Source organism: Pseudochaenichthys georgianus, unplaced genomic scaffold (genome assembly GCF_902827115.2).
Source record: "Pseudochaenichthys georgianus unplaced genomic scaffold, fPseGeo1.2 scaffold_676_arrow_ctg1, whole genome shotgun sequence".
NCBI classification, from domain to species: Eukaryota; Metazoa; Chordata; class Actinopteri; order Perciformes; family Channichthyidae; genus Pseudochaenichthys; species Pseudochaenichthys georgianus.
This window is the reverse complement of record NW_027263230.1, coordinates 60,924-71,775: the sequence shown is the minus strand read 5'-3', so window position 1 is coordinate 71,775 and position 10,852 is coordinate 60,924. Positions and strand designations below refer to the sequence as shown.

The following is a 10,852-nucleotide window of genomic DNA, read 5'->3' as shown; positions in this document are numbered from 1 at the left end:
TTTCAGAAGCATTACGGAAGCGGAGCGTCGTGCATGCCGGCTCCCAGTTCTTGTTGATTTGGGCATATTTCCTGGACATTTGTACTTCTACAAGAAAGTAAGTAGGCTACGTAGTTAAATGGTTTATTTTTGTGTCTGTTTAAATCGTGTTTATTGTTGTTATTTCCTATTTTGTTGTGTTGTAGACTACAGACATAATTAATAATAATTGTAATAGTCCAGACAACATGAATCAAAGATGGGTTGCTGTATTTTAGTGGTAAAAAAATGCATTCATCATCATAATTATTCTATATAATTTACACACAGTGCCTGTAAACCGAAGGAGAACGCTGGTGTTGTCCTTGTAAAAAAGATGCGTTGTGTCATAAAATCAATTGTTTTTCCACTTCCAATATAAAAACTTCGTCGTCCATTGTGCGTGTCGTTGTGGAGACGATGTAGTGATGTGAAGGGGGGTCTGCAAATTAGTTTATTTGAGGGGTGGGCCGGATGCTGTCACCGTTCCACTTCCTGCCCGACATTACCTTACGGCTGCGTCGCGTCGAAAAATAGACTTCAGTCCTATTTCGAGCGGAGCCCAGCGGCGAGACGCTTCTGGGACACTTCTGAGCATAACGCGGCGCGTCTGGTGGAATAGCACCCATTGACTAGAGTGGCCGCGATCCTTGCGGACGCCGCGCCCGTAACGCGCCGCAGACGGACCCGGTGGAAACTAGGGGTAAGCCTTCCCAAATATGTTTGTCACTGCATCCTGGTAAAATAAAAAAATAATGTTTGTGTCTTTGACATTAGCGCTGCTATGCAGCTACCAGTAAACTGTACTACGAAGCCAGTTCAACAGACCCTGGATATGTTTGAGTTATCTTCACTAACCCTAACAAACGAGATCTCGCTAAGCGTTCCTACGACCCTGGTTATCAACTCGGTAAATCAAGCCAGGGCTTCTCTCTCCAGCTGAGAGCGTGTTCACGTGAAAGGGGCGGGGTTATCAACATTTGACCAATCACAAACAGGGACAATCGTACTGACAGCGCTGCTTCATACTTCATTAATGAAAAGTAAACTAATATTAGACAAATATGAACTTTAAACTTTAAATCCATGACATATAATCCAGGATACAAGCCACATAGTTGCACCTGCAAGGAGAATACAGAACAACTGGTTAAAAATAACTACCGAGTGTTTGAAAGCGTACAACAGTTTTATGATATCACTGCCCCGTCTAAGACACGAGTGGATCTGACTTTAATGACATTTGTCTCAAGTGTTTCGTCAACCTAATGTGTTGCTTAAAATAATACTTCTGCATACAGTCTGTGACACTGTAAGTGTTGCACGGCCAGATGAGGCTGGAGAAGCTGACTCAGATAAGGAAATATATGATATATTATGATATTATCTGATCGATGATCTGATTGATGATGTAATATGAATGATAAGTGCAACACGTCGGCGTCTTCTCTGCATACGGCAGTTTAAACTGTATTTCCTTTATCCTGTAATATGACTTGATAGATTTAAACTCCGCACACTGAGCTCTGATTGGTCAGCAGGCAGTGCTTTGACTGAGTTGATCTATTTTCTATAGACGCCGGAGGCGGGCAGCATCAGGTAAAAAAAGTTATTTAGCCTTTCCAAACCTGAGCCTCACGCGCCGCCCATGCCTATATCTAAAGTACCCGCCTGTACAGTGGGGTTAGGCGGTCATTTTGCAGCTCATGGTATACAAATAGACAAGGGCTAGAATATTCATGTGAATATGTGCCATGCCTGTAGAAATGTTGGGTCAAAAATAATGCATACAATAGCACAGATGCCTTCACCACGAATGGCTACAAAACTATCTCATATCCCAAGCTTATCAACAAGCTAATGTTGCAGCTGAAATGTTCTCCAGGTCACAAAGTCAACCTCACATGATGATGATGTGATACCAGTTTTCAAGCACAGTAAATGTTCTCTTCCCAGAGTACATGATGGGACCAAAGTGATGATTTAGTAGGCTACATGGTTTTAATAATACTTCAATGTTTGCCATTTCAAACCATGAGCTGGTTCAGTGGGCGACATTAGCACAAAATGGTTCTCCAATCCAATAACGCTGTGGTTCTAGATACGGTTAACGCCCTACAGATGAGTGGACGTCATGCTGGCCCTGGCACTTCACTCTACACCTGAACCTGAAATAGCAGAAAACTGGTTGACATGTTATTTCTGGATTACAGTTCAATTTCAACACAATCAAGCCAATGAGGCTGATTGTGAAGCTGGCAGGCCTTTCAGACATACCATGGGTGGTAAGAATCAGAATTAGGTGCTCTTTATCAGTGCTTCCCCATGCCAAAGGTGCTATATAAATAAACTTGCCTTTTACATCCACTCACACAGTTGGCAGAAGGCCCGCGGTACAGTGTTTTCTTGTTTAGCTGCTTTTCAGATTAAGATACTCTGTTTTCTAGTGTTGTTTTATTTAAAAGTACAGTAACTCAGAAATTATTTGAAAGCTTACACAACATCTTTAACATATCTATTTGTCCTCATGTTGCAAACACAGACTACGAGCTACAACTATAACTGCTGCTCTGTATGGGCACTTATGGTGGCATTTAAAAGAACAGGTGGCATTTCTTGTAAATGCTGATGGGAGGGTGAACCGGGTTCGCTGTTTCTAGTTATCTAAATGAACACTGAACATGCAGGTGGACTGGATATTCAATCTGTGCTAAAAACAGAACAATAAAGGGCGTGAATCAACAAGTTCCAACGATCATTGAAGAGCTGAGAAAAAACACGACAAGTAAAAGATTGTAAAGTGAAATGCAGAATAAATGCAACAGTTACATTTTGTATGCTACTTTATGTAGGTGACTATCCGAAAATATTTCTTTTCTTTTGTTTTATGTGTAGACTGTGTAGATCTGTTGTAGGTTACATTAAAACCATTTTGAATAAAGCAAAATATCAACATCAAGCCAAGTTCCTTGTGTTTGCTATGTATAACTTTCCATCCGATTGTCCATCATGTTGTATTGTTGGTCTTTCTGTAAACATATCAACGCTTCTACACATTTCTTTTACCATTTAAGGTATTTTTGGGCAGCCCCTGTGTTTTCTCTTTTCTCTGTCTTGTTCGTGTGATTAGTCTTGTGTGCATTTAAGTTCTGTTTTTTGTTTCAGCCTTTGCCGGTCTTGTGCAGGTTCTGAACGAGTTTATGGTTGCGTTGCCTTGCCTTGTTTTACTTTGTTTGCCTGGCCTATTCCACAAATAACGGAGTTTGATTTCAACCAACGGTTTACTGCATTTGGTACCCTGCCCTCCAGCCTTGACAGTGTGTGTGCATGGCGGATGATACTGTGATGTTCTGTGCAGGTCCCAACATTAAGGAGGCTGTTGTTAAATTACAGGCTGTTTTTAACACTATTCAGACTCAGCTCTCTGAATTAAAGCTTCTTTTAAATGTGGATCAAACCAAGGTAATGCTCTTTTCAAAAGCAAAAAAGACACCAGAGCCTGTTTTAGATATTGTAACTACGCAAGGAACAAAACTTGAAGTTGTTGCCTGTAACAAATACCTTGGTATCTGGCTTGATGATTGTCTCTCTTTTAAACTTCATGTCAATAACCTGCTAAAAAACTGAGGGTTAGGCTAGGTTTCTTCTCCAGGAACACGTCCTGCTTCTCGCTTGAGGCCAGGAAAAGGCTGGTCACTGTGACCTTTGACCTGTGCTGGACTCTGGGGATCTGGTCTATATGAATGCACCTGCCTATTGCCTGGTCAAGTTAGATGCTGCGTATCACAGTGCTCTGAGATTTGTGACAAACTGTAAAGCATTAACCCTTCACTGCACCCTGTATGCAAGGGCTGGATTGCTTTCACTAACTGTACGGAGGCTCAGTCTCTGGTACATTTTTATATACAAAGCCATGTTAGGGAAACTTCCATCTTATATCTGCTCCCTGATCTCACGGAGAATTGTAAGTGGCTACTGCCTGAGATCGAATGCTGTGGTTTTATTAAATGTGCCAACTGCTAGGACTGTCTTAGGGAAGACAGCTTTTAGATGCAGCTCCTCTGTCTTGGAATAGTCTGCAAATTAAATGGAAACTGAACAATCTGGTGCCACTAAATGTTTTTAAAGCTCGGTTGGATGCTACTCAATCGGAAGCTGTTGGTACCTGTTTATGTGGATAATTATGTAAATGATGCTGTATGATGTCCTTTTGTTGTTCTGTTTATGTTTTTATGTTTCATGTGGAACTACTTGAGCAGGTCTCAATGGGATTCATCTGTATAAATAAAGGTTTGAAATTAAATGAAATGGCTGAATGTTGATATGTAAAGAGCATTGAGGTCTTATATCTAAAATATGTAGTCTCTTCAATTAAAAAAAAACTAAACACGTGAGTCTATATTTCCCCTTGTTCTGTTTATTAAGGGAAGGATGTATACTTTTTAATCTATGAATCCTCCCACCGGAGCTGAACATCAGACTGTGATGTCAGCAGTGTGTGGGTGTGGTTTGCTGCATGCAGTCTGTATTTAAGGAGGTGTTGCTGCAGACTAACTTCACTTCCTCAGCTCAGCAGCAGACCAGCTCCTCCCTCCATCACCAACTATGGCCAGCACATTTGCCCAAAATGGTAAGTGAATACACTTTATTGTTAATGATGATTGCAACTTATCTAAATACATATTTATAGATTGGATATGTAGCGTGTCATATTTCCTAATAATGAACTGATCAAAACAATCCAACACAAATACAATTCCAAGCATTTTGAGAGCCTGAGTGATACACTCCCAATTTTGGGAATGTATCACTGCTTTTACTTGATTTGACAAAATGTTCACAAGACTACATGAAACGTATTAAGAATATTTAGGGGTAACCATGCAGTCAGAAGTGTATTTGGGCTCCTGATTATAACTGAAGGCAACTTATACCCTTAAAAGTTTTTTTAAACCCAAAATGGGGTAATTTGTAGAAGTATGAAAGATAGAAACTCAACATGTTGTAGTGACTATTTGTCAAAAAGGTTTTCTCATTCAAATAAACGTACAGCTAGAGGCCACAGGTGCACCATGTCGGGTTCCGGTTGTACGCAATTAAGAAGTCAAACATCCAGGCAAGATTACCATTTAGTTTGATTTTAATTTCCAGTATTTGTGTTCATCATGGTGCCTCTCTCTTGCTCCGGTGAAGAAAAAAAACTAGGTCCCTTCAAAGTGCATCACTTGACATTGACAGACCATCTACCTTTATCACCAAACCTGCCATTCACCTAATAAACGCTTTCTATGTTGAGAATACAGGAATAAATGAAAATATCAATTGAATGACATAGCTTCTAGACATGTTCTAGATTATTAAAGCATCTTGAGCCCACCCTCTCTGTCATTATTGTTCATGTGGTCGATGAATCATTTTATAAATACCTCGATTGCTAAATATTTCTTCATTTCTTTCAGCCCACCCATCAGAATCAAACACATACAATAACGCTGAGCTCCGGATTGTGATGGTGGGGAAGACCGGAGCTGGGAAGAGCGCCACAGGAAACACCATTCTGGGAAAAGAGCACTTTAAATCAAAGTTGTCTTTAAAATCTCTGACTGTAGACTGTTCTAATGCCTTTGGGGAAGTTGATGGACAAAGCGTTAAGGTTATTGACACTCCAGGTCTGTTTGACACCAAGATTGATGAAAAGAAGACCAGAGAGGACGTTGCACAGAGCATTTCGTATGCTTCTCCTGGACCCCATGTCTTCCTGGTCGTCATCAAAAATCACAGATGAAGAAAAACAGTCAGTGCAGAAGATTCAGAAAATCTTTGGAGAAGATGCAGACAGATACAGCATGGTTCTCTTTACCCACGGTGATCTGCTCGAAGACCAAACTATCGACGAGTTCATCGAGGAAAGTGAAGAGCTGACGGAACTTGTGGCCAGATGTAACGGGCAGTACCACGTCTTCAATAATTCCCTGAAGGATCGTTCTCAGGTCAGAGAGCTGCTCAAGAAGATCAGAAACATAGCAGGGAAGAACGGAGGAAGCCATTACACCACTGAAATGTTCCAGGAGGCAGAGAGGGAGCTGGAAGAGGAACAACAGAAGAGGCTTCTCAATACTCAAATTTCCCCTCCTCGACTCCTCGACTCCTTGGTCCTCCGGTAGTGACCCGGAAATGAATTTCAGCGCGCCATTTTGAAGGACGTCTCATTTCTCTAAATGCACACCGAGGACCGAGGATCGAGCGTCGAGGAGGCTCTCTGGAGGAGCTATAACCGAGGATACACTGATGGTTCCTCCACGGCTCCTCCGCGGATGCATTTCCGGGAACGGTGGAGGCGTGACGCACGGCCGGACTTATCTCAGCCAATGACAGCTCTGCATGCATCCCCTGGATATTATTTTAGAAACTGCTCTCATCGCAACGCGATGTTTACAGTGAGAACAGCTGTGAGGTCCTGCAGAAAGCAGAGCAGTGTGTATAATATCACTCAGTATAACAGACCTACTCTCTTTATTTGCTTTAGTTTAGTAGATATCTACAAACAAAGAGTCGACATGTTTCTAAAACCATTTAGTGCTTCACATAATAAAATACACAACGGCTGCCTGTAGCCTGATTATGCTTTAGGAGCTGTAGGTGTGTGTGGTACAGTGTGTAGGTGTGTGTGTGGTACAGTGTGTAGGTGTGTGTGTGGTACAGTGTGTAGGTGTGTGTTGTACAGTGTGTCGGTGTGTGTGGTACAGTGTGTAGATGCGGCGGACAGACAGGTCTCAGTTGGTTTGGTGTCCTCTGCTTACTTTTAATACTTGCAAATACAACTTTTGGCCCGTAATTTCAATTCCCCATTTCAGCGACCAGAGAGAGGGGGGGATATATCCAGTCTCTGATTGTGTTACGTTATTATGAGAGTGCTCTCATACTTTAAATTGCATATATTTATATAAATATATTTGTGTCTGTGTTTCCGCATCTGTAGCCTGGTATTGTCTCATTATACCGCACTCTCAATGAATTCAAAGTAAATATGTGGGGGAACAATGTTCAGCTGATCTAACAGAGATTATAAAATATGACAAAAACACTCGACAGCTGATGCAGCTGTTGCCACGTAATAATGAACGGACGTCGCTTTAATATGACCGCTCAGAGGAGAGGAGTTCTCATTTCTTTAAACGTCTGCTGCTTCCCCTCCTCTCTCCTCGGTTCCCCTCCTCGGTCCTCCGCTCGCATCTCCCTTGGGCGGGACTAAGTCTCGAGGAGGAGAGTCGAGGAGGGGAGTCGAGGAGGGGACATTTAAGAATTGAGAAGCCTCTAGAGAATCCTTAAAGAGAGAGAAGAGGAAATACGCAAACAGGAAGAGGAAATTAAAAAGAGATTAGATACAAAGTATGAGGAATAATTACAAAAAATCAAAGAGGATGGTGACAGGTCAGCAAGGCAGATGGAGAAGGAGAGGAGGAGAATGAGAGAAGAGGAGGAAAGCCTAAAAGCAGCTGGCAAAATAGAAATGGAGGAGGAGAAGAGAATAATGGAGCGTCCACACTACAGCTTCAAAAAAAGCTTGGAGCTGGGCGTGTCTGAAGCTTGGGGATTTTATTCGAGCAATGCGACCAACAACCAATCACATGAATCTCCCGCCCCCGACATACAAAGCAAAAAACCCGGGGATTTTATGCGAGCAATATATATATATATAAAAACTCCCCAAACAGGCGAAAACCTACCAGTTTCACCCACTGTCTCTGCCACCTCCCTCCATGCTGGTTCCTCCGGTTTGTATCCCGGTAGGTGAAGAGGGTCTGGTCGTACAAAACTGGGTGATTTGCTACAGCGATAATTAGTTTCTCCTCCAACTTTTTTTGAAATATAGAAAAGAACGGCGGGATATCTCTCCCAGCTTAGACGCGGTTTGATTGGCTAGGGCTTGAGCTATCAAATTTTCAGAAACGGGATTTGATTGGCTGGCGCTGGCTACTCCGGCGTCTCCGGCATCAGAAGTTGAACAACGGACCGCTATGCTACCCACAATTCAGTTCGGCGAAAAGCGAGGGAAACGTGACGTCATCCCATTCAAAGTGAATGGGCAGACGCGTTGGAAACCGTTTTTGAAGCTGTTGAAGCTGTAGTGTGGACGGGCCGTAAGAGAAGAGGGGGAAAGGGTGAGAGAAGCTCACAAAAGAGAAATGGAGGAGGAGACGAGGAGAATAAGAGGAAAGGAGGAAAGGAAAGCCAGGAAGCAAGCTGAGGACAGCGCTTTAACAATTGACATCATTAGGACCATTGTGAAAGAAGGTTGGAAAATGTTCACTTCTTGGTTTGTGTGCAGGTTTCCTGATACAGTCTGACCCTCTGGAATACCTCCTTGTTAATCTTCAGTCACCTTTTAGATTTTGTTGTTTGATGTGATTTACAGTAATATCAGTTATTTCAGTGGTGAGTTTTAATTAAATACTATCAGGGTGACAGTTTGTCAACAACCAAGATGTTAACATTCTAAACTATAGTAATGTACTGTAAACTAATGTGTTCTTTGATTGCTTTTACAAGAAACAAATATATATACATCATGAATGAATGCTTTTAAAATGGTATACGGATATGTTTACTTTCTTCTTTCCACAGTAACTGAAGGCGTAATGTCAATGTTGGCTTTTGTAAAATGAAAAGTTAAAATCTACATATGTAATGGATTTTGTAATTCAATATGAAAAGGTTGGAACTCAAATGAATGTGAAAAGACACACATCTAGTGATCATTAATGTCTCATAATAAAATAATGTTGAGTTCACATTGACTGTGTTATGTGATTTTGTTGTTTAATAAAATGTTTAAAAGAAGATTGTAAAGGTCTATCTTATTAGAAATCACAGTATTATTCACAACTGGATCTAAATAAAATGGTTTCATGTAATTGAAAAGAAGAAATAAAGCCTTAACCCATCAAAAGCAAACTGGAAATGAACGTTTGCTAAATCTGAGCGTTTTAAATTGTGGTAACTTTAAGGATTTTCCATTATTGACCTTTATATCCAGAAAATACCCAAGCTCCTGTCAGCAGAAAGTATTAAAAATAATGATTACAAAAAAATGCAAAAAATAAATTATAAAATATATTTTAAGATCATGTTTAATCATCTGATTCGTCTGTACATTGCTGTTTTAGTCTGTGTTCTTCTAATTAGTGTCTACAGTGTGTGCCTATTGAGCTGCTTAGAGCCATGTGGGACAAAACCCGATCCTGCCCCTCCCTCTCACTGTCTAAGTGAACGGTGACTGTAAAAACTACACTGCGCATGCTCAGAATATTTTCCTATATAATGTGTGTGGCAAAAAATAATGACCATAGGGGCATAGTGCTGCCATCCCCACCATACGTCATCTCACATCATTCAGAGCTGATTGGCTGTAAGTACGTGTGCCGCGAAAAAGTGTGGTGTGTGAAGAGGAGACGAGAGAGCTGCAGTAACGCGTCCTAAAACCCGGAAGTAAGCTGCGCATGGCTTCCCTCGACAAAAAAGCAATGAGATTTCTCCATAGGATTTTAGAAAATAGCTCAAAATAAGATCTGTGGGAAACAAACCTGTTAGATAAATGTACGTTTTGTTCAGCCGGATAATATCCACATGTCTACCCTACTTTTATAATTTTCGAATCATAAATCTATGTATTAGATTCAGTAGCGTGGCGTGGGGAAAAAATTAGGGGAAGCCAATAATACGTCCTTTCTTTTGGGTCGGGGGTGTGGTGGTCAATACAATAACGTAACCAGATGAGTGATTACAGCACCCGGTATCATTTTACACACATTTGTATCAGATGCAGGACTTACACACGCCTGTTATCTAACCGACAGGTCCGCACGCACTCTCCAGCCGAAACTCTAATAAGCATTCATTCACAAACTAAATCAGGAGACCTTTAACGTTTTACGTCCGATTCGCTCCTTTTTTCCTCGCTGTACACAGCTCCAGTTTGGGCATTGGCCTGTCATCAGATTGTATTTGTTGTTGCTGCTGTGGCGGAAGTTTAGTACAATTATTTTTGATTAAACACTCCAAATCTCCACCCTCCATAATTGCACTTGCTTCAGTTGCTTGCTACTTTCTAACGGCGGTGAGAGTGGTGCAGTGACGCTATCTATCTTCTATCGATTAGATTTATGATTCAAAAATGATAAAAGTAGGGTAGACATGTGGATATTATCCGACTGAACAAAACTTGCATTTATCTAACAGGTTCGTTTTCCACTGACCTTATATTGAGCTATTTTCCTAAATCCTATGGAGAAATCCCATTGCTTTTTTGTCGAGGGAAACCGAGCGCAGCTTACTTCCGGATTTTAGGACGCGTCACTGCAACACTAAATTGATGCGATTTGATTGGCATGGCCCTGACTAATCACAGGTTGGCAGGGGCATGACGTGAGCCTTGTCTGATTGGTCAATCGCTCAATTTTTTTTCACCAAGGGAAGCCAGATTCGGCTGGCCTCCTCTCGCAACAGTGAGTGCACTGCAATCTACTGTTTCACCATAACATCTAGAGGGGTGCTGTTTCACTCTTTGTAAAATACTCAATGAGAATAGGGGAGAGACGGGCCACAACAAAGAATTTACGAAACTAAACTAAGTGTTTTTATTTATTTATTAAAATTATAACTACAATCCGAAAAAACAGGGGACGCCTGGCTTCCCTTGGCCTCCAGGAGAAAACGCCACTGATTAGATTAGATTTATGATAGACTGTTTAAACTACAAGAAGATAAGGAGGACTTTTACAAAAAAGTAATAGAGATTTTTGCCCAGAGGGATAGGCAAATGGACTTAATCTTC

The 10,852-nt window shown here is 41.3% G+C and overlaps 1 pseudogene; it reads left to right on the top strand.

The window, feature by feature from the left end:
* The first annotated feature begins 4,534 nt into the window (after nucleotides 1–4,534).
* On the top strand, nucleotides 4,535–8,366 carry LOC117443751 (GTPase IMAP family member 9-like; annotated as a pseudogene).
* Nucleotides 8,367–10,852: the final 2,486 nt, after the last annotated feature.